We start from the raw sequence: 24,788 nt of genomic DNA, 5'->3' as shown, positions 1-24,788 counted from the left end.
TTCTCCCCATCCTCACCATATAGGATAACTTCTGGACATTGCCACAATATTTGCAAATTGTCATGGCACTGGTGGGAGTGTTTTTTAGTATCCTGATGCATTATAATTAGCGTATAATGAGCAGTGAAGGTTGCTGTCATCACCTTCTTGGTTCTGGCTGGTTTGGGCTGGTTTCTTTACTGTCTCCTCTCTTATCAGCAGGGTCTTGTTACCTGTTTTTTACTATCTCTTGTCTTACTAGCAGGGTTTTGTGACTTGTTTTTATCTGTCTCCTGTCTTATCCGTAGGGTCATGTGTCCCATTGTCTTGGGAAACAGTCCTTGCAGACATTATTAAGCTATTTCTTTAGCTGTAAACATCTTATAATCATGGGTTCTGACTGGCAAGGAATGTGCCTTGATGGTTTTAAGATGGAGTTGATTTTAAAATGGTGTCACCTTGGCTCTCCTATGCTCTTGTTTCCCTAACATAATCCCCCCTCTACTTATGAGACAATTCTTCATCTTAAAGGGAGATGAAGGGCAAAGGTTGATGTTGTTGTTGTTGTTGCTAGTTTTTTTGGTTTGTTTGTTTTGAGACAGAGTCTCACTCTGTTGTTCAGGCTGGAGTGCTGTGGCGTGATCTTGGCTCACTGCAACATCTGCCTCCCAAGTTCAAGCGATTCTCCTTCCTCAGCCTTCCGAATAGCTGGAATTACAGGTGCGCCTGCCACCATGCCTGGCTAATTTTTGCATTTTTAGTAGAGACAGGGTTTCACCATGTTGGCCAGGCTGGTCTCAAACTCCTGACCTCAAGTGATCCACCTGCCTTGGCCTCCCAAAGTGCTGGGATTACAGGTGTAAGCTCTTGTTGCTGAGACAAGGTCTTACTCTGTCAACCAGGCTGGAGTGCAGTGCTGCAATCACAGCTCACTGCAACCTTGACCTCCTGGGCTGAATCCATCCTCCCACCTCAGCCTCCTGAGTAGCTGGGACCAAAGGTACACTCCACTATGCCTGGCTAATTTTTGTATTTTGTGTAGAGACAGGGTCTCGCTATGTTGCCTGGACTGGTCTTGAACTTGTGGGCTCAAGAGATCCTACTGCCTCGGCCTCCCGAAGTGTTGAGATTACAGATGTGAGCTAACACACCCAGCTGAAGGTCATTGTTTTGTAACTTCTTCTTGCTGACAGTGAACATTGACCTTAGGGACAGGATTCTCTCATAAGAGTTTGCAGTCAGCCTCTAGGGAGGCAGGGGAACTTCTTGTTTGTGTGATGGCCTGATGATTTGATGGGCATAGGCCTTGCCTAGTATTGGAGGTGTAAAAATCTCTGGATGCCTGATCTAAGGGACCCAAAGGCAGGATATCTTTACTTCTTGGGTCAGAAGATGGCATGTGTTAGAAGCCTTGTGCCAGCATCATCTTTATGTGGAATTGTTTTAATCTAGAAGACACAGACTTTTACCAAGAGATTAAACAATCAAGGACCAGATTAGTAATAATAAGATGGCTATCAAAGGTACTAGGAAGGGCAAAAACCAAGTGAGACTTGGGAGAATGCTTTCAATGGTTGACCAGATATAGTTGGAATGGTACCTTGGTTATATTTATGTAAAATTTCTTCTATATGTCTTTGAATGAGCTTGACTCCCGTGTTGGTTTTCTCATTGATAAATTGAAAAAATTTTTTGACACATATTCATTCTATATTTATGTGAGAGTCATGTTATTAGTTTTTGCAATTTATACTTTAAAACCAGTTTGGAGGTCTCACTGAAATGTCCCGGTATACTCACTAGGCAGAGCCAATTAAACTGCCTACAAATTTACCTTATGGGTTGCTGAAATCCAGGTATGTGGCAACAGAAGTTTGGGCTGGCTGACTGTTCCCCTGCTTCCTTTTTTTTTTTTTTTTTTTTTAACATTCTATGTTTTTGTTTTTGTTTATTTTGTTGGACAACTGTATTAATCTGTCTTATCTAATTTGTGATTTGGGCCATTTCTTTTTCCATTACCAGATTCAGGAACTAGTCAGTAAAAGAAAATAATATGCAGGTAAATGTTTAACAATTGGTTCTTTCATGAGAGGAGAAAGGAAAAAACCCAGTCAGGCAGGCAGTAAGGGTGGGTCCTCGGTTGCATTCTCTCAAACAGAAGAACAGCCTGCAGGCACAGATAAGGGAGCTTATACAGCAGGACTTGCCTAAGACGTGCCCATAGCCACACAGATAAGAAAGGCTACACGAGTGACTTGCCCAGGTATGCCCACAATGGAAAATTTTGTCCCCTAACACGTGCACAGCAAGGGGAACAAAGGAATATGGAGTAACTCAAGCTAAGGGCCTGTATGTGCTTTAGGAGGATGGGGTGGAGCCCCCAGAAGTTTGCACCTTATGCAAATGAGATGCCCAACCCTCATGGGTTTCTTATCAAAGCCTTTGCATTCAACTGTAAAAAATGGCAACCCTTTTTCCTGGACCCCTCTCTATTGCAGAAAGCTGTTCTTTATTTCACCTATGAAATTTCTGCTGTAAACCTCACACTTGGTGTGTCCACATCCTTGATTTCCTTGGCCGTGAGACCAAGAACTTGGGGTGTCATCCCAGACAACATGGCTGCTTCACTTTGAGGTGGCAGCAGGGGCTGATTTTCAACATTTATTAAATTCTGTGGTATAAATACTGGTAACATGGACCTTTTAACCTACCAATGTGACGTCACTGAATGCAGAGTTAGGAAGAGCTGAGCATAATCGTCTCTCATGAGCCAATGGGGCCCAGCCACAGCACACCTCTGCTAATGAACCAGTAGGCCAGTCTTGGCTTCATAATCAAGAGAGCACCTCATATATTCATGTGTTCTTAGAAAACAGTGCTGTGAGCCATGCCTTTTTCTACAGCATGGTCAAGGAAGTTGTGTGTAATGCACTACCAGGCTGGTCATCAGGCACCCGCTATGTGTATGAAAACCTGAGCCTCTCTGGGTTCTGAACATGACTGATAATTAATTCCTCACTGTTGGCAGCAATAATTAAGAGTCTGGTTTTATTGCCTATCCCCTTGGAGATCTCTCTTAGGATGAGGAGGAACTATTTTCCTTTGGGGGAAATATGACAAACAGAAAATATGGTTTATTAGTCTTTTTTTTGTTTCTGTTTGTCTATTGTGAGTGCAAGTCAATTAAAACAATATTTAATGCTCACTGGAAAGGGGAACAAGTCTTTGAGATCTAGCCAGAATATTATTGTGTTACCATGTTGACTTTTGACCTGTGGATGAGATTGTAAAACTCAACTGCGTGCTCTCTGATGTCTATGTGTTTGCAATTGAAACAGCCTTTATCTCTTTTGAATGGAAGATGAAATATTAGTAAATTAGGGTAAAAAGTATTATTAAATTAAATTCTTTTTGAAAAAATGAGCTCTGATTTTATTGGTTTATGGAGAATAGTAAGTGCTTATATAAATTTAATATTCCTAGAAGTCCTTGAAAATAAAGAAATGAAACTTGTAATACATTACTCAGGAAGTGCCAAGAAAAAAAAAGTATTCTCATAGAAGGTTTTGCTCAGGAGCCTTTTGATATAAGAAGCTGAGTTCAAAGATCACCAAAATCCTTAGACAAATTAGTATGATAATGGCTTAAAAAACAGCATTGTCTTTCCACAATTTTATCAGTATGGAGTATAATACAAATGTATAATTTTTAAAAATAAAATTGAGTTTGTTTTCTAATGGAGAGACTGGTTAATCTGAGTTTCCTAAACTTATTCTATTTATAGATCAGATAACATTATACCCCACATAATGTTTAAGAATACTGAAAATATAAAATAATACAATCAATGACATTGAATTATAATATATTTATTTATTTTTTTGAGACAGGTCTCACTCTGTCACCCAAGGTGGAGTACATTGGTGCAATCTCAGTTCACTGCAGCCTCAACCTGCCTGGGCTGAACTGACCCTCCCACCTCAGCCTCCCGAGTAGTTGGGACTACAGGTACATGCCACCATGCCCAGCTAATTTTTGTATTTTTAGTAGAGACAAGGTTTTGCTATGTTTCTCAGGCTGGTCTTGAACTCCTGAGCTTGAGTGATCCACCTCCCTCAGCCTCCCAAAGTGCTGGGATTACAGGCATGAGCCACTGCGCCCGGCTGAATTATAATTCTGATACATGTTTTTATATCAGCATTAATTATATTTTGTATTGTGTTAGATTCAGCATAATACCTAAAATCTTTAGTTAAATTAAGCCTTTGGACTGTAGTAAATTGAATTAATAGATAATCTTTGGATAGCTGGGGAATTTTGAAGTAAGATAAAATATTGAAGCATAAATCACCAAATGTAATTGTGAGAACTAATATATACTTTTGCTCTTTATTTTTATGAAATAGGGTGGCTATTAATTTACATTATGTAATTGTGCATGTACTCAATGTTACCTCTTTAAAAGGCATAAAAAGCACATATCCGATGGCGGGGAGCAGTGGTCATATTAGGCGCGCTTAGCAGCTTTGCTGTCGTGCCAAAATGCTTATTTGTGACAAATAGTTCTAAATTACTGGCCACCCCAACCCTGCCCTCACACCTAGTACTTTCTGTAAAAAAGATGGAGTAACAAGACCAGATTAATTCTCTTGCCTTAAATAACTAAAACACCAAAAAGTATGTATTTGAAACAATGGTTTTCAGACACTGAATAACAGAAGAGAGCAGTAATCCCTGAGAGCAGGAAAAACAAATGAAGTGAGCCTAATGATGGACCCAGCTTCCTGCCTAGAGTCTCCAGACTACAGCATAGAGAATACACCTGGGTTGTCAATAAGTTGAGGAGACATTGTTGGGAGTATAGGGAGGCCAAGGCAGCCAGGATTTGCAGAACACAGTGCTGAAGAGGAGTGGGGAGAGAGAACTCTCGAAATCTGCAGTGAGTGGATCCCTCCTCCCTTATGTAGGTACTGGTCAGCACACATCTGTGAGGAAACTCCTCAAGATTAGGGTCACCACTGGGGCCGACCGAGCTCAGTGGGTCAGCCGTGGACCACAAGCCCCTGCTGCAGGAGCGGCTGTTGGCCTACAAACTGCAGGCCGTCCAGGGCAACTGTGCATGCACCCTGCACAGCTATGGTGCCACCCTTGCCAGCCCCCGCCAAAGCCCTACCCCTACCTCATCACAGGGGTACCCACCCGCCACCCCAGGGTCTACAACATCTACAGCCGGACTGCCACCCAGTACCCTGCCAACTCCATCACGGTCGTGGGAAGCTGTCCCCTCTGCAGGGTCAGGGGTGCTGGAGGACTGCTTCACCTTCCTGGGCATCTTCCTGGTCATCATCCTGTTCCCCTTTGGGTTCATCTGCTGTTTTGCCTCGAGGAAGCGAAGATGCCCCAACTGCCGAGAGACCTTAGCTTAAAGGGAACACCACTCCCGGCTTTCCTACACCCAGCTCTCTTTTTCTAATGTAAATTTCGTGTATAATAGTTTCATTTGATTAAGCTTCAGAACTGTTTTGTTGTTGTTGTTGTTGTTGTTTGAGTCAGAGTTTCACTCTTGTCACCCAGGCTGGATTATAATGGCGCAATCTCGGCTCACCGCAACCTTTGCCTCCCAAGTTTAAGCCATTCTCCTGCCTCAGCCTCCAGAGTAGCTGGGATTACAGGCACCAACCACCACGTCTGGCTAATTTTTGTATTTTTAGTAGAGATGGGGTTTCACCATGTTGGACAGACTGGTCTTGAACTCCTGAGCTCAGGTGATCCATCTGCCTTGCCCCCAAAAGTGCTGGGATTACAGGTGTAAGCCACCGTGCCCAGCCTCAGGACTGTTTTGTAAAGCAAGATGGGATAGATGTGTCACATGCGAGCCGCGGTTTCCTGGAGCGTGGAGAGGCAGCTCTGCTGCTCCCTCCCAGGGTTAATGACAACTCAATAAAGCACTGCTTTTATTATTTGCAGTCTTCAATTTGAGAAAGGTGAGAAATAATATTTTTAATAAATGAGATTCATACCATTAAAAAAAAAAACAACAAAGGCCAGGTTCAGTGGCTCACACCTGTAATCCCAGCACTTTGGGAGGCTGAGGTGGGTGGATCACAAGGTTAGGAGTTTGAGACCAGCCTGGCCAATATGGTGCAACTCTGTCTTTACTAAAAATACAACATTTAGTCGCATGTGGTGGTGGGCACCTGTAGTCCCAGCTACTCAGGAGGCTGAGGCTGGAGAATCGCTTGAACCTGGGAGATGGAGGTTGCAGTGAGCTGAGATCACGCCACTGCACTCCAGTTTGGGAAACAGAGCAAGACTCTGTCTCAAAAAAACAAATAAACAAACAAACAACAAAAAAACACAGAGCCTAGAATAGTGGACATTCTCACCAATTAGAGTGGGAAAACTTTGTAATACATGGAATTTTGGGTATGGAACTCAGAAGAGTATTTCCTCAGAAGTGGGACAAAATCACTCTTGACTAAAGACTGCTCTGGTTACATCTCACAAAGTTTAAAAGTAAGGAAAGATAGGCTGGGCCTGGTGACTCACACACCTGTAATCCCAACACTTTGGGAGGCTGAGATGCGCAGATCATTTGAGGCCAGAAGTTGGAGACCAGCTTGGCCAACATGGCAAAACCCCCATCTCTACTAAAAATACAAAAATTAGCCAGGCATGGTGGTACATGCCTGTAATCTCAGCTACTTATGTGGCTGAGGCACGAGAATTGCTTGAACCTGGGAGGCGGAGGTTGCAGTGAGTTGAAACTGCACCACTGTACTCCAACCTGGGTAACAGAGCAAGACTGTTTCAAAAAAAAAAGAAAAAGAAAGGAAAGGTAAAACTGGTTCCAACTGACAGTTGTGTCCCAGGACAAGGCACAAGAATATTGAAACGAAAGCAATACAAGAATTCCTATTACTCAACAAGACAAAATTCACAATGTCTGGCATCCAGCAAATATCATGTGACATGCAAATAAGCAAAAAAATATGACCCAAAGTGAGGAGAATTATGAATAACTGAAAGGGATCCAGAAATGAGATGGAGAATAGAATTCATAAGCAAGTATATTAAAAGTTATAATGAATATTTATATTACATTATAAATTATATTTTACATGTTCACAAAGGTAGAGGAAACATAAGTATGTTAAAATAAAGAAGATATTTAAATGACTCTTTCATCCCTGCAAGTTCTGAGGAGAGAAAAAAAGACTCAAATGAAACTATAAGAAATAAAAAAGATAATATTTGAGATAAAATAGAGACTATGTTAACAGTGGATTAGATGCTACAAAAGAAAAAATGTTAGTAAACTTAAAGAAATAGAAACTATTGAAAATGAGACAAAGAAAAAATAATGGAAAATAAATACAGTATTAGCTATGGGACAACTTCAAAAGGCCTAACATATATAAAATTATAGTCTCTGAATTATTCAAGAGACAAGGGCATTCAACCTCGGAAAGCTGAAAGAAAAACTAAAAAGCAAAATAAAGACAAAAATTAAGAAAAAATAAAAATATGCCAGGTGTGGTGGCTCACACCTGTAATCCCAGCACTTTGGGAGGCCAAAGCAGGAGGATTGCTTGAGCCCCAGTTTTGGGGGAACCAGCCTCCAATATTTCAATGTAGGTTCTTTTCTATTTTCCCTAAGTGTTGGCCGGTCTGAGAAATAGAGAGAAAGAGTACAAAGAGAGAAATGTTATAGCTGAGCCTCCAGGGTGACATCACATATGAGCAGGTTCTGTGATATCCACCTGAGCCACAAAAACAGCAAGTTTTTATTAGGGATTTTGAAAGGGGAAGTGTATACAAACAGGGAGTAGGTTACAATGATCACATGCTTCAAAGGGCCATAAATATCACAAGGCGAAGGCAAAATTAGAATTACTGATGAGGGTCTGTGTCCTGCTTTGCATGCATTGTCTTGATAAACATTTTAACAGGAAACAGGGTTCAAGAGCAGGCAACTGATCTGACTCGGATTCACCAGGCTGGAATTTCCAATCCTAGTAAGCCTGAGGGCACTGCAGAAGACCAGGGTGTATATTATCCCTTATCTCAACTGCATAAGACAGACACTCCCAGAGCAGCTGTCTATAGACCTAGCCCTGGGAATGCGTTCCTTCCTTATCAATTATTAATATTCCTTGCCAGGAAAAGAATTCAGTGCTATTTCTCCTACTTGCACATCCATCTATCAGCTTCCTGCAAGAAGAAAAATATGGCTCTATTCTGCCTGACCCTGCAGGTAATCAGATTTTATGGTTATCTTTCCTTGTTCCCTGAAAATTGCTGTTATTCTGTTCTTTTTCAGGGTGGGGTGCACTGATTTCATATTGTTCAAACACACATGTTTTACAAACAGTTTGTACAGTTAACACAATCATCACAGGGTCCTGAGGCAACATACATCCTTAGCTCACAAAGATGACAGGATTAAGAGATTAAAGTAAGACGGGCACAAGAAATCATAAAAGTATGAATTGTGGGAATGAATAAATGTCTGTGAAATCTTCACAATTTATGTTCTTCTACCGCAGCTTCAACCAGTCCCTCCATTTGGGGTCCTTGACTTCCCACAACACCCAAGAGTTCAAGACCATCTTGGGCCACAGAATAAGGCCCCATCTCTACAAAAAATGAAAACCATTAACCAGGTGTGGTGGCATGAACCTGTAGTCCTAGCTATTTGGGAGGTTTAGGCAGAAGGATTGCTTAAGGCCAGGAGTTCAAGGCTACAGTGAGCTATGATTGTACCACTACATAAGCCTGGGCAACATGGAAAGACCTTGACTCTATTTATAAAAAGAAAGAAAGAGAGAAAGAAATAAAAAAGAGAAAAAACTGAAAAAATGTTAAAAAATAATTGCTAAAAACTCCAAATTTGACAAAAACTGTAAACTCATAGATTGAAGAAGCTCAACAAACCCCAAGTGAAAGAAACATGAAGAAAACTATGCCAAGGCTCCTCATAAGCAAATTGATTAAAATATGTGACAAAGAGAAGATATTAAAAATGCAAGAGAAAAAAAGGCATATTACATACAGAGGGATAAACATAAAAATTACAGCAGATTCTCAGTGTAAACATTGCAAGCCAGCAGACCACAGAACAATGTCTCTAAAGTATTAAAAGAAAAACAGTGCAGGCCCAGTAGCTCATGCCTATAGCACTTTGGGAGGCTGATACAGGAAGATGGCTTGAGATGGGGAGTTCAATACAAGCCTGGGCAACTTATCAAGACCTCTGTCTCTATAAACACATTAAAAAAACAAAAAACAAAAACCATTTAACTGGGCATGGTAGCATGTGTCTTGAAATCTATTTTATCTGATGTAAGTATAGCTATTCCTACTCATTTTTGGCTTCCATTTGCAGGGAATATATTTTTCCATCCATTTATTTTTAGTCTATATGTATATTTATAGGTGAAATGTGTTTCTTGTAGGCAACAGATCACTGGGTTTTGTTTTTCAATCCATTCAGCCATGGTATGTCTTTTGATTGTAGAGTTTATTTCATTTACATTCAATGTTATTTTTGATAAGTAAGGATTTATGCCTGCCATTTTGTTATTTGTTTTCTGGTTGTTTTGTGGTCTTCCTTTTAGTGAATGTGATTTTCTCTGGTGGTATCTCTTAATTTCTTGCTTTTTACTTTTTATGTATTGTGAACTCAAAGTGTCTGAGACAGGCCTCAATCAATTTAGAAAGTTTATTTTGCCAAGGTTAAGGATGTGCCCTCAGGAGGCTGTGTCCTGGCAACATGTGTTCAAGGTGGTCAGGGTACAGCTCACTTTTACACATTTTAGGGAGACATGAGACATCAATCAATATGTGCAAGATGTACATTGATTTTGTCCAGAAAGGCAGGACAACTCAAAACAGGGCAGGATGGGTGGGGGGGCAGGGAGGGGACAGTTCCAGGTAGATAAGGTGTGGTACCAGGTAGATAAGAGACAAAAGGATGCATTCTTCTGACTCTTTGATCAGTCTTTCACTGAATATACAATTTACATGTTGGGGAACATAGAGGAATAGTCACTTATGCCTTAGTCTGGCTCAATGAATCTGCATTTGTCTCAGGTGAGCAAAGAGATGACTTTCTGTCTGGCACCTGTGAAGATAAGGTATCAATTTACATCACAAGGGTGAAATTCAACAGAATTGTTTTAGGGTAAAGATTTTGAGGCCCAGAAGGAATTTCCTTGTGAGTGAATTGTGATGGAGGTATATAGCTTTTAAAACATCTTTGTAGTTATATTATTTAGGAATAGAATGAGAGGCAGGTTTCCTGATTTAGTTCCCAGCTTGACTTTTCCCTTTAGCTTAGTGATTTTGGGATCCCAAGATTTATTTGCCTTTCACAATGTCTGTTATATTGTCTTTGATTTGACATTACCATAAGGCTTGCAAATAGTACTTATAACCCATTATTTTAAACTGATGACAACTTAATACTGATTGCACAAACAAACAAGCAAAGAGAAAGCAAATAAAAGCTCTACACTTTAACTTCATTCCTCCACTTTTTAACTTTTTGTTTTTTCTGTTTATGTATTATTTTACTGTCTATATCTTGAAAAGTTGTAGTTTTTTTTTCTTTTGAATGGCTCATCTTTTAGTCTTTCTACTCGAGATATGAGTACTTTATACAGCACAAATACAGTTTTATAATATTCTGTTTTTCTGTGTACTTACTATTACCAGTGAGTTTTGTGCCATCAGATGATTTCTTATTGCTCATTAACATCCTCTTCTTTCAGACTGAAGAACTCCCTTTAATATTTCTTATAGGACAGGTCTAACATAGATGAAATCCCTCAGCTTGTCTTTGTCTAGGGAATTCTTTATTTCTCCTTCATGTGTGTAGTATTTTTTGCTAGATATACTATTCTTGAATTGAAGTGTGTGTGTGTGTGTGTGTGTGTGTGTGTGTGTGTTTCCAGTTTAAAGACATCATGCCACTCTCTACTGTCCTGTAAGGTTTTTACTGATAAGTCTACTGCCAGATGTGTTGGAGATTTATTGTATGTTACATGTTTCTTTTCTCTTGCTGCTTTTAGGATCCTTTCTTTATCCTAGACCTTTGGGAGTTTGAATGTCTTAAGGTAGTCTTATTTGGGTTAAATCCGCTTGGTGCTCTATAACCTTCTTGTACTTGAATACTAATATCTTTATCTAGTTTTGGGAAGTTCTCTGTTACTATTCCTTTGAATACACTTTCTATCCCTTTCCCTTTCTCTACCTCCTCTTTAAGGCCAATACCTCTTAGATTTGCCATTTTGAGGCTATTTTCTAGATCTCTTAGGTGTGCTTCATTCTTTTTATTCTTTTTTCTTTTGTCTCCTCTAACTGTACGTTTTCAAATAGCCTGTCTTCAAGCTCACTAATGTTTTCTTTTGCTTGATCAATTCTGCTATTAAGAGATTGTAATTCATTCTTCAGTATATCAATTGCATTATTCAGCTCCAGAATTTCTGCTTGATTCTTAACTATTTCAATGTCTTTGTTAAATTTACCAGATAGTATTCTGAATTCCTTCTCTGTGCTATCTTGAATTTTGTTGTTTCCTCAAAGCAGTGATTTTGAATTCTCTGTCTGAAAGGTCACATATCTCTGTGTCTCCAGAGATATGTGCCTTATTTCATTCATTTGGTGTCTTCATGTTTTCCTGGATGGTCTTGATGCTTGTGGATGCTTATTGATGTGTGGGCATTCATGAAAGTTAGGTATTTATTTTATTTATCATAGTCTTTGCAGTCTGGGCGTGTTTGTACCTGCCCTTCTTGGGAAAGCTTTCCAGGTATTCAAACAGACGTAGGTGTTGTGATCTAAGTTTTTGTTTACTGCAGACTTATCTTCATTAGGGGACACCCCAAGCCCAGTAACACTATCGCTCTTGCAGACTCAAGAGATACTGCCTTGGTGGTTTTGTATAAGATCTGCAAGAATTATCTGGATTACCAGAAGGAGCCCTTTTTCTTTTCCCTTACTTTCTTTAAAACAAATGGAGTCTCTCTCTCTGTGCTGAGCTGCCTGGAGCTGGGGGAGAGGTGACATAAGCACCCCTGTGGCCACCACTGGGACTGTGCTGGGTCAGACCTGAAGCCAGCACAGCACTGGGTCTCACCCAAGTCTCACAGTAAGCCTGCCTGGTGACAGCCTATGTTTGTTCAAGACCCCAGGGTTCTACAATCAAGAGGTGGTGAAGCCAGCCAGGCTTGTGTCCTGTGTTATCTTGAATTTTGTTCAAGAGTGACTAGCTCTCCAGATTCCAGGCAGGACTAGAGAATCTGGGAGCCAGGTCCTAGAGTTGGAAACCTGGGAATTTACCTGGTGATCTATTCTACTGTGGCTGAACTGACACCCAAACTGCAAGACAAAGACCTTCTCACTCTTTTCTCCCCTTTCTACAAACAGAGGAGTCTCTCCCCATGACCACCACCACCCCAGGCCCATGGCAAATACTGTCTGGCTACCATCGATGTTCACTCAAGGCCCAAGGGCTCTTCTGTCAGCTTTTGGTGATGTTGGCAGTTCTGATTCTGTCCCTTCAGGGAAGTGAATTCCCCTCTGGCCAAGGACAGGTCCAGAAATACTGTCTAAAAGCCAAAACCTGGAATCAGAGACCCCAAGAGTCTAGTTAGTACTCTACCCCACTGTGGCCAAGCTGGTACCTAAGGTACGAGACAAAGCTCCTTTACTCTTCCCTCTCCTTTTCTCAAACAGAAGGAGTCCCTCCCTGTAGCCACCACAGATGGGAATTTGCTGGGTCATATCTGAAGCCAACACATCTCTGAGTCCCACTCAAGGCCCATGGCAAGTATTGCCTGGGTAACACTACTAATTATTTAGGGCCCAAGAGTTCTCTTTTTGTTTTCCAAGACAGAGTCTTGCTCTGTCACCCAGGCTGGAGTGCAATGGCATGATCTCGGCTCACTGCAACCTCCACCTCCTGGGTTCAAGTGATTATCCTGCCTCGGCCTCCCGAGTAGCTGGGATTACAGGCATGTGCCACCATGCCCAGCTAATCTTTTGTATTTTTAGTAGAGATGAGGTTTCACCATGTTGGTCAGGCTGGTCTCGAACTCCTGACCTCATGATCCACCTGTCTCGACCTTCCAAAGTGCTGGGATTACAGGAGTGAGCCACTGCACCCAGCCTGGCCCAAGGGTTCTTTAGTCAACAGGTGTTGAATTCTGCTAGGACTGGGCCCTTCCCTTTGAAGTAGTGAGTTCCTTTCTGGCCCAGAGTGTGCTAAAAATGTCATCTGGGAGCTAAAGCCTGGAATGGGGCCGTCAAGACTCTGCCTATCCTATTGTAGTGCCCAATCCTATTGCAGCTGAGCTGGTATCCAAGTTGCAAGACAAAGGCCTCTTTACTCTTCCCTCTCCTCTCCTCAAGCCTGAAGGAAGGAGTCTCTCCCAGAGCTGCAAGCTGTGCTGCCTGGGGTTAGGGGAGTGGTAGCACAAGCACTTACTTGGCTGCCCTGGCTGGTTTCTCACTAAGTCACATGCTCCTTAAGTCCACTAGCTCTGAGCCCAGCACAGCACCAGGACTTGCCCAGGAATTGCAGTCCTTGTGGCCTAGACTGCCTTTCACATTTATGTAGAACCCCAGAACACTTTCACCCATTGTGGTGAGGCTTGCTAGAACTCAGATTCCAACCCCTGGGGTGGGTGATTCATCTTTGGCTAAGGCTGATCTAAATGCTCCCTCTGTTGGTGCTGGCTGAGTTTTGCCCGGTGTTGTTTTCTGCTGACAGGGCAGCACTGAGTTCCAATGCAAAGTCCCACAATCTCTATGTTCTTCCTCCCCTAAGCATATAGATTCTCTCTCCACACCATATGGCCTCTGCCAAGGGATGAGGAAAGGGTGGTGTTGGCAATTCCAGACTGTCTTTCTTTCTTACCCTCTTCAGTGCCTCTTTCAGTGATGTGAAGTTAAAACCAAGTACTGTGATTTCTCACCTGATTTTTGGTTCTTATGAAGGTGTTTCTTTGTGTGGATAGTTGTTCGATTTGGTGTTCCAGTGGGCAGGACAATCAGTGGAGGCTTCTATTGAGCCATCTTGCTCTGCCTCTTCTTCCCGAAGGATAACATTTTAATGAAAAATTTAGAGATATAGTAATTCTGGGAGATGAAAAGATCTAGTTCAGTTGTGTTAAACTTCGGTATGCACAATAATATATCAGTGTCTCAGGTGATTACTAAAATGCAGATGTTTGTGTTTTACCCCTATACCTCACTCCCTAGTAATTATGAACCAGTAGATCTTGGTTGGGACCTGGGGGAGAGCATCTTTAGCAGAAGTCAAGTGTATAACTATGGAAAGGAATGGTTTATGTAGAGTAGAAATAAAGATCATCCAGATTCTAGGTGTTGGTCCTCACTTGAAGACCTAAGATAATGGCAAGGTTCTGGATAGACAGGAAACTTGTGAACCAAATAAGGAAACCTTCATCTTTTTCAAACAGAAAACCTAAGTAGGTAATAAATAATAGTATGGAGAGGACATAAAAGAGAGTGACTTGAACCGAATTCAGTATGCTCTAAGCATTATCTTTAGAGCCATCAGTAAATTGGATTTGGGTAAAGGGAAGAGTATTTGGGCAATGGTGATTGAGTGAAAAGTGCTTTATTTTATAGAAAGAAAACCTCATAGAATAATTTTTAAAAATTATGATCAAAGATGATAATAATAGCTAATATTTATTGAACATTTACTATGTGCAAGGCACTATTTTGATTACTTCATGCATATTAAGTCTCAATACTCATAAAAACCATGGGGTTTATTTTCCCCATTTTACAGGTAAGAAAGATAAGGCTAAGATAGGTTAATACGTCAAAATATCGGAGAGGATACTAGTTAGGTAGCTAATGTCTGGGCTGGGTGCAGGGGCTCACGCCTGTAATCCCAACACTTTGGGAGGTCAAGGCGGGTGGATTGCCTGAGGTCAGGAGTACAAGATCAGCCTGGCCAACATGGTGAAACCCCGTCTCTACTAAAAATACAAAAATTAGCTGCGCATGGTGGTGGGCATCTGTAATCCCAGCTACTCGGGAGGCTGAGGCAGGAGAATTGCTTGAACCCAGGAGGTGGAGGTTGCAGTGAGCCAAGATGGCACCACTGCACTCCAGCCTGGGCAACAGAACAAGACTTTATCTAAAATAAATAAATAAATAAATAAATAAATAAATAAATAAATAGCTAATGTCCAAAGGAGAGGTGACAGAAGTTTGAAATAAGACATTCTAATGAGTGTGAAGAGCGAAAGACAAATTTAAGAAATCATAAAGGAAAACGTTTGTAATAATAAAGGGACATCATAAATGATCAGATCGGAAGAGTTCAGGAAAGGTAGAATCTGATGCTGACTGACTGTTGTTTAGGATACTGGTGTAATAGTGTTGTTATTAAGAAAGATCGAAGGTTGGGCCCGGTGGCTCACGCCTGTAATCCCAGCACTTTGGAAGGCTGAGGCTGGCAGATCACCTGAGGTCAGGAGTTCAAGACCAGCCTGGTGAAACTTCATCTCTACAAAAAAATACAAAAACCAGCTGGGCATGGTGGCGTGTGCCTGTAATACTAGCTATTAGGGAGGCTGAGGTAGGAGAATTGCTTGAATCCAGGAGGTCGACGTTGCAGTGAGCTGAGATTGCACCACTGCACTCCAGCTTGGGCAACACAGCAAGGCTCTATCTTAAAAAAAAAAAAAAAAGAAAGAAAGAAAATTCAGGAAGAGTCTACCAAGCATGCAACACATAGTAGCAAGACACACACACACACACACACACAAACACACATGCATACACACAGAGAAGGATTTAAGAGTAAATATAAGTTAATTATATATACGATAAAAGTCTACTGAGTTACACATGGCTTTGGGTCAGACATGTGGAAACGTACATGAGTCAGAATTATGAGTAGAGCACTCTTGAAGCAGGTGACACTGGAGTATGTGTGTTATTGAAGCCAAGAAATGCTTCTGGTGATAGTAATAAAATATTCAACCAGAAGTGGCAAAGCAGTAAAGATTAATTATGTCATATAACAAAACTTTTGAAGGTAGGCAACTCCAGGTTTGGCAAGGTGGCTTAGTGATGTCCGCAACAGCCCAGTCTCTTTCTTTTTTCTTTGCCATCCTCAATATTTGGTTTTTGATCTTGGGCTTGTCACTCATGGTTGCAGGATGGTTGTTGGCAGCACTCTGAAACATGTATCTATACACAACATTTAAAACAAGAAGAGAAGAAGGTGAGAAACAAAGAATAGAATTGTGATTGCCAGGGCTAGGGGAAGGGGAAAACGCTGCTAACCAATGGCAACAGGTATAAAATTTCTATTATGCAAGATGAGTACGTTCTAGAGATCTGCTGTATATCATTGTACCTATAAATAACAATACTGAATTGTACACTTAAAAATCTGTCAAGAGAGGCCAGGCATGGTGGTTCATACCTATAATCCCAGCATTTAGTGAGCCTGAGATGAGAGGGTCACTTGAGCCCAGGAGTTAAGACCAGCCTGGGCAACAAAGTAAGACCCTATCTCCACAAAAAATACAAAAGATAGCTGAGTGTGCCGGTGCACGCCTTTAGTCCTAGCTACTTGGAAGGCTGGGGCTGAAGGATAACTTGATCCCAGGAGTTCAAGGCTACAGTGAGCCATGCCACACCACTGCACTCCACCCTGGGTGACAGAGCAAGACCCTGTCTAAATTAAAAAAAAAAAAAAAAAAAAACCCTTGGGCACGGTAGCTCACGCCTGTAATCCCAACACTTTGGGAAGCTGAGGCGGGTGGATCACCTGAGGTCGGGAGGTCAAGACCAGCCTGGCCAACATGGAGAAACCCTGTCTCTACTAAAAAATACAAAATTAGCTGGGGGTGGTGGCGCATGCCTGTAATCCCAGCTATTCGGGAGGCTGAGGCAGGAGAATCATTTGAACCCAGGAGGCGGAGGTTGTGGTGAGCTGAGATTGTGCCATTGCACTCCAGCCTGGGCAAAAAGAGCAAAACTCCATCCCAAAAGAAAAAAAAAAAGAAAAAAATCTGTTAAGAGGATAGAGCTGTTAAGCATATTTACTATAATAAAATTAAGAAGAAGGCAGAAAGAGGAAAAAGAAGAGAAAGGGAGGAGGAGGTGGAGGTGGAGAAGAAGAGGGAGTAGGGGGAGGAAAGGAAGAAGGGAAAGAAGGAGGCATCAGTAAGCTCTCCTTGCCTGATTTATGTTTTCCTAATCAAAAGGGAAATCCTTAAAAGCTCCTCGGGTGACTTTCCCTTAAGTCTCATTGATCCCAACTTGATTACTTGATCTTCTATAGCTCAAGACAGTATGGGAAAGTAAATATATTGCCAAGTACAATGAGATTGTCATCACTGCCTTAGATTAAATATTCATCCCCCAGGACTAGGCATATTCTGTATCCTTACCCTAGAGAAAAGAACCAGGGCTCTATTAGAAGAAAAAAGAAAAACAATGGATTTTTATTATTTTTATATTTATTGTTTGAGACAGGGTCTCTCTGTGTCACCCGGGCTAGAGTGCAGTGGTACAATCACAGCTCACTCAACCTCCCAGGCTCAAGTGCTTCTCACACTTCAGCCCCCTGAATAGCTGGGCCTATAGGCATGCATCACCATGCCTGGCTAATTTTGGTATTTTTTGTAGAGATGGGGTTTCACCATGTTGGCCAGGCTGGTCTCAAACTCGTGGGCTCAAGCCATCCACCTGCTCTGGAACCCCAAAGTGCTGGGATTATAGGTGTGAGCCATCATGCCTGGGAAAAATGAACTGTTGCTACATAAGTAAGAGTATTAGCCAAGGAGTAGATGGATTTCCCTATGGAGAGCATTTTAAATGAATTAGAAAAAAAAATAGCCAGCGCGGTGGCTCACGCCTGTAATCCCAGCACTTTGAGAGGCCAAGGTGGATGGATCACCTAAGGTCAGGAGGTTGAGACGAGCCTGGCCAACATGGTGAAACCCCATCTCTACTAAAAATACAAAAATTAGCTGGGCATGGTGGCAGGCACCTGTAATGCCAGCTCCTCGGGGGGTTGGGGGGAGCCGGAGGGGCGAGGCAGGAGAATCGCTTGAACGTGGGAGGCGGAGTTTGCAGTGAGCCGAGATCACGCCATCACACATCAGCCTGGGGGACAAGAGTGAGATTTCGTCTCAAAAAAAAGAAAACAAAGAGAAAAATTAAGGCCATGAGATGAAACCCTAAGAGAGAACACTATTTGAAGAGATGTTAAGAGGTAAAAGAGATTGTGAGGGATTGAGAAGGCAGACTCTGCGAGGTAGTCAGTAGGCTAACACCATGGTCATGACAAAGAAAATGGTTCTGTGTTTTCACAGAATGTATCCCAGAGAAGAGTAACTAAGACTTACACACCAGTAATTATAGAAACAGTACTGTATTAGTCTGTTTTCATGCTGCTAAGAAAGACATACCCAAGACTGGGTAATTTTATAAGGAAAAGAGGTTTAATGGACACACAGTTCCACATGGCTGGGGAGGCCTCATAATAACGGCAGAAGACAAGGAGGAGCAAGTCATATCTCAACATGGATGGCAGCAGGCAGACAGTGAGAAACAAGCAAAGGGGATTTTTCCTTATCACACCATCAGATCTCATGAGACTTACTACCATGAGAACAGTGTGGGGGAAACCACTCCCATGATTCAATCACCTCCCACTGGGTCCCTCCCATAACATGTGGGAATTATGGGAGCTACAACGCAAGATGAGACTTGAGTGGGGACGCAGCCAAACCATATCAAGTACAAAAGTTGGTGTGGGTCTATAAGCAGGGTTTCTCAACTTTGGCACTACTGACATTTAGACCAGATAATTTTTTTTTTTTTTTTTTTTGAGACGAGTCTCGTCATCCAGGCTGGAGTGCAATGGCATTATCTTGGCTCACTGCAACTCTAATTCTCCTGGGTTCAAGTACCTCCTGCCTCAGCCTCCAAAGTAGCTGGGATTGTGCCTGCCACTTCAGCTTAATTTTTAGTTTTAGTAGGACGGGTTTCTACCTATGCTGGTCAGGCTGGATCTCGAACTCCTGACTCCTGTGGTGATCCTCCTCCCACTGGCTTCTCCCACTGGGATTACAGGGGAGCCACCTGCCTTGGCCCAGGATAATTTTTATTGTGGAGCCTAACCTGGTGGCATCGAGATGCCTGGCAGCTTCCCCTGGCCTCCTACCCAAGCAGGGCAGTGCCAGTGCAGCAACATCCCTCCCTAGTATTGAGGCCAAAATGTCTTCAGACATTGCCAATCTCCTGTGGGGACATAATCACTCCTGATTGAAGGAACTCCATTTGAGTAATAAGGATGCTTCCAGGAAAGCCAACAAAGAGCAACAGTTCGAACACCAGCACTGGATATCATTTAAGCAAGCAAAGTCAGAGGAAAAGAAATTCCAAAGAGCATTTGTGCAGAAGCAATGATGGAAAATTTCAGGAGTGCTTAGGCACACAACATGTACTCATGTCAGGCTCTCACCAGAGCATCTGAGTGCAAGTTGCATGATTTTGAACAGGAGAAAAAAATCTAATCAGAACGGAGGACTAGGGAGATTACTAGCCATCTGTGTGTTGGGTGGATTAGGGCAGGGAGAGATTAAAGGCAGGGATAACAGTAATCCAGGGTGAAGGTACAATGAATGACCAAACTAGGGCAGTGACAGTGGTAACTGAGGGGGATGACTGTGAGAAATTTTGTGTAGATAGAATTGGGACGGCTTAATGATTACTGGATGGGGGAGGCTCATATCTTTCTCTCTTGCTTTAAGTACTATCTATAAAGATAGGGACTATATGAAAGTTTGGAGGCTGGATAATTGGAAACACATTAATGACATCAGCAGAGAGAAGGAAGCAGGTTAAAGAGGGAAGATTATGTGCTTGGATTCAGATTAATTGGGCTTGTTAGAATAGAGATGAACGAGAGATCTAGTATAGCTTTAGAAGTTATCAGACTAGAGGTCATAGTAGAGACACTAGAGAACAGTATAAAGAGGAGATTCAAGATGAGATACAGGTGGATGAACACCTTGCATATATTTACAGGGCATGAGGTGATCATAAATAAGGTATAAGTACCTGCCAGAGAGGCTGGAGGAGATTCAGAATCATATCATGGAAGGGAGGAGTTTCAAGGAGAAGGAGGACAGCTTTGCAGGTCAGAGTGGGAAGTACCCTGAGAGGTTCTAGAGAACTAGCAGAAAGAAGACTTTTACAATATCCTTTCAAGATAGATAGGAATTAATTTATTTTTATTTTTATTTTTTTGAGATGGAGTCTCGCTCTGTCGTCCAGGCTGGAGTGCAGTGGCACAATCTCGGCTCACCACAAGCTTCACCTCCCGGGTTCCCGCCATTCTCCTGCCTCAGCCTCACGAGTAGCTGGGACTACAGGCGCCCACAACCACGCCGGGCTAATTTTTTTGTATTTTTAGTAGAGACGGGGTTTCACCGTGTTCCCCAGGATGGTCTCGATCTCCTGACCTCGTGATCTGCCCGCCTCGGCCTCCCAAAGTGCTGGGATTACAGGCATAAACCACTGTGCCCAGCCCGGTGAGTCTAATTTTATGTGGGGATTAGGTACTAGAGTGTGTACAACAAGGCTAAAAATAAATCCAATGAGTCAAAATTGTCGTGGGAAATCTCCCAAAAAGTATAGTATAAATGATTTTCTAGTATTGAATTTGGTGTGTGTGTGTGTGTGCCTGTGTGTGTGTGCATGTGTGTGTACACATGTATGTAATGGGCAATGAATGCAAGTATTGTAGGAAATATAAAAACGATACAATTTTGAAGTCTTTTGTGATGAGAAACAGAGAAAGAGAATGACATTGTTTTCTGAGTGTGCAGAGTAGAATTTTAGAGTAGATTTTCCTCTTTAAGACAGAGTATCATTGCCTTATGTAAACTCTCCTATTCAAATTCCAGGAACTGTTAATAACTCAAGGCAGAGAATATTTGTGTTTCTGCTTTCCTACAGAAAATTTAGTAAGATACAGGGAAACATTCTGCAGGTAGTTGGCACATATTTTTCATAATGGTGGCAATAAAAGACTTTGTTAATAACAGTGAGGACAAAATGAAGCTGGGCTGTCTGGGGCCCTGAAGTCAGCCTCAAAGTTAGTGCCTATTAGAAATGTTAGAAATGCTATCTCTTCTTCAGTAAAAGACACTGCCTGCAAATAGGTATATGGTATATATCCAGTTTGGTGAATTCTATTTCCTTAAATATCTTTTACTGTGACTTGTCTGAAGTACAGTGCCACTGGCAGAGTAACAACGTTGGTTGATGATGACCCTCATCATTTGGGAAAAGCATGTGTGTTGTATGGGAGAGAAGCTTTGGGAGTTTACAGTTGACAATGAGGGAGAACTGTGGGGCCTTTCTATCAACACTAGAGGGAAATGGGAGGAGAGAGACGTAGTCACATTGTTCTTATATTCTTTTTTTTTTTTTTTTTTTTTAGATGATGTCTTGCTCTGTTACCCAAGCTGGAGTGCAGTGAAGTGTGAAGTGATCACAACTCACTGGCAGCCTGGATCTCCTGGGCTCAAGTGATCCTTCCACCTCAGCCTTGGGAGTAGCTTAGACAGCAGGCACATACCACCACAACTAGCTAATTTTTGCATTTTTTATAAAGACTGGGTTTTGCCATGTTACCCAGGCTGGTCTTGAACTCCTACTTTGACATCCCAAAGTGCTGGGATTACAGGCATGAATGCTGGCCCTCATATTCTTCCGTGGATGTTACTTCCCTAACTTTCTCACTTCCCTTCAAGTTCTTTTTCTTTTTTGTTTCTTTCTCTTTCTTTCTCTCTCTCTCTCTCTCTCTCTCTCTCCCCTTCCTTCCTTCCTTCCTTCCTTCCTTCCTTCCTCTCTCTTTCCTTCTTTCTCTCTCTCTTTCTCTCTTTCTTTTATATACTACCTTCTCCCTTCCTTTGTTGCTAACATCAAAAGAATCCTTATATAGGGGTGACAGTGACAGGGATGGAGGCAGAGGTGAAATCGTACCTTCAAGCCAAAAACAGCCTGAAGGCTGAAAGACCAGACTGCTGGTCCTGGATGAAATCCATGATGCAGAGTAAGAATTTCTGTTCCTGTTTGCCTGCCCCTCTCCTATTCTGAGCCCATAAAAAGCCCCAGGACTCAGCCTCATGGAGGGGACTTTCCTGCCTTCAGGTAGGGGGACCACCCCTGCTTCCCTCTCTGCTGAAAGCTGTTTCATCACTCAATAAAACTCCCTGCCTTGCTCACTCTTGATTGGTTGTAGCACATCTTTCATTTTTTTCTGGGCATGTGGGATAAGAACTCAGGGAACCTGGCGTGTACAAGGCAATGGATCAGGCGGATACCAGGCAGGGCGCCCCTGTGGCAGGTGTGTGCCCCGCCAGGGCCTCCATCATGCCGGCCTGAGATCCCGACCGGGCGTGGACTGAGAAAAATCCTATGGCCGGGCGCCGTGGCCTGCCAAACTCACACTTTGGGAGGCCCAGACGGGTGGATCGGCCGAGATCTGCACCATCCTGCCAACACGGTGAAACCCCGCCCTACTAAAAAATACAAAAACTGGCCATGGTGGTGCCCAACAGCCACTCGGGAGGCTGAGGCAGAACATGAACCCCAGGAGGCGAGCCTGCAGACATCCGCCACCGTGACCCAGGCCTGGGCCACAGAGCCAGACTCAGTCCCCAAAAAAAAAAAAAAAAAAAAAAAGAAAATCCCTGCTGGGGAAGCTAGTGAGCTCACTTGATCTGTGGGAGAATTGCCAGGCTTGCTCTAGAACTTGTTAATGCATTAATGCATTTATGTCTATGACTCCATCATTTTCTATCCCCTTATCACTCTTTCTCATAACATTTACCACATGTTTTTTTGTTTTGTTTTGTTTTGGTTGTTTTTTGAGACTGAGTCTCACTCTACTGCCTAGGCTGGAGTGCAGTGGCACGATCGCAGCTCACAGCAACCTATGCCTCCTGGGTTCAAGAGATTCTTGTGACTCAGCCTTGAGAGTAGCTGGGATTACAGGCACCCCACCACCACGCCCAGCCAATTTTTAGTAGAGATGGGGTTTCACCATGTTGGCCAGGCTGGTCTTGAACTCCCGACCTCAAGTGATCTGCCTGCCTCAGCCTTCCAAAGTGCTGGGATTAGGTGTGAGCCACCATGCCCGGCCATAAAGTAACATCTTTATTGAGATATAATTCACAAAACATACAATTCACCTATTTAAAGGGTATAATTCAGTGGTTTTTAGTGTGTTCACAGAGTTGTGTAACCATTACCACAATCTAATTTGAGAACATTTTGATCAATTCAAAAAGAAATCCGATGCCCATGAGCATTCACTCTCCATTCCACCCTGTCCCTAGATTGAAAACGACCATGTGTTTTCCGTCTCTATGGATTTTCCTGTTCTGCACATTTCACATAAATGGAATCATATAATATGTAGTCATTTGTGAGAGGCTTCTTTCACTTTGCATAGTTTTCAAGTTCATCCATGTCACAACATGTAATCAATACTTCATTTCTTTTTATTGTGGAATATAATAATATTCCGTTGTATGGATTATACCATGTTTTATTTACTCATTCCTCAGTGGATAGACATTTTGCTACCGGATTTAAAGTGTACTTTCTGTTTCTCACGCTAATATATAAGCTTCATGAGGGTAAGAACATTTTTGTTGTTTCTCACTCAGTCCCTAGCATTTTGCACATTGCCTGTCTCATGTCAGTGTCAGGTTCAAATCTATCTAGCTGTGCTTACGCTGACGGGGGCCAGGAGGGTTCACAAGGACTCAATGGCTGATTAAATGCTTACAGATTCAGAGTTCTCAGGGGAGAACTTCTGCAAGCATTTTGGCTGTGGTCAGTTACTTTCAGGTTTTCATTACTTTTCGGTTTTCACAGCCGTCTGGACGTGCCCATAGCCATTATCTCAGCTGCCTCTCTCTTTACTCTCTTGCCAATGGTGCCAGGCCACAGCAGGTGTTATCTTATCACCTCAGTCCACCAGACATATGCTTATCACTTTGAGGGGTCAACAATTTCACTGGAGGCTGAATTCCCTTGTCATAAATGGCTCCATTTTGAGACATTTCAGATTACACACCACTATTATACATCAGCCTAGCATGTAGAAATCACTCAGTACATTTGTTGAACACATAATTTAACCATTCATTCACCTGACCAACAGTCATTAAGCACTGACACATTTGTTTTCAACACTCCCTCTCTTCCAAGGCAGGCCACTCAGTATGGGAGATAAATATGACAAAGGATCTGCCCTTAAGAATCTCATAATCCACTGAAGTGACAACTGTGCAAACAAATAATTAAAGTAAAATTAAGAAGCTGGGCAGAGTGGCTCACATCTGTAATCCCAGCAATTTGGGAGGCGGAGGTGAGGGGATTGCTGAGGCCAGGAGTTCAAGACCAGCTTGGCCAATTTAGTGAGACCCCATCTCTATTAAAAAATAATAAAATAAAATAATTGATTTTGAGAAAGGATATGGACAAAGTGCAGCACATAGACAAAGGGCCCAATTCTGTTTGAGGGCATCAGAGGCAGCTTCCACAGCAAAGGCTTGGGTTGAAATTTACAAAAATAGGAGTTTGCCAGCTTGACAGAGAGGGAGCGGAGGTCAACCAGCTGCACACTTAAGCAGTCATGGAGGCTGACCTAGGAGCTGGACATGGAAAAGTAGCAATCCTGGAGCTTTGTATAGATGTGGGGAGGGAACATACAG

The 24,788-nt window shown here is 42.4% G+C and overlaps 1 pseudogene; it reads left to right on the top strand.

The window, feature by feature from the left end:
- Window positions 1-2,883: 2,883 nt before the first annotated feature.
- LOC101016099 lies at window positions 2,884-5,560 on the top strand (annotated as a pseudogene).
- The last annotated feature ends 19,228 nt before the right edge of the window (window positions 5,561-24,788 follow it).

This window comes from Papio anubis, chromosome 9 (assembly GCF_008728515.1).
Source record: "Papio anubis isolate 15944 chromosome 9, Panubis1.0, whole genome shotgun sequence".
In the NCBI taxonomy this organism is placed as follows: Eukaryota; Metazoa; Chordata; class Mammalia; order Primates; family Cercopithecidae; genus Papio; species Papio anubis.
The sequence above is the reverse complement of the archived record's forward strand: the minus strand, read 5'-3'. Positions and strand labels throughout refer to the sequence as shown.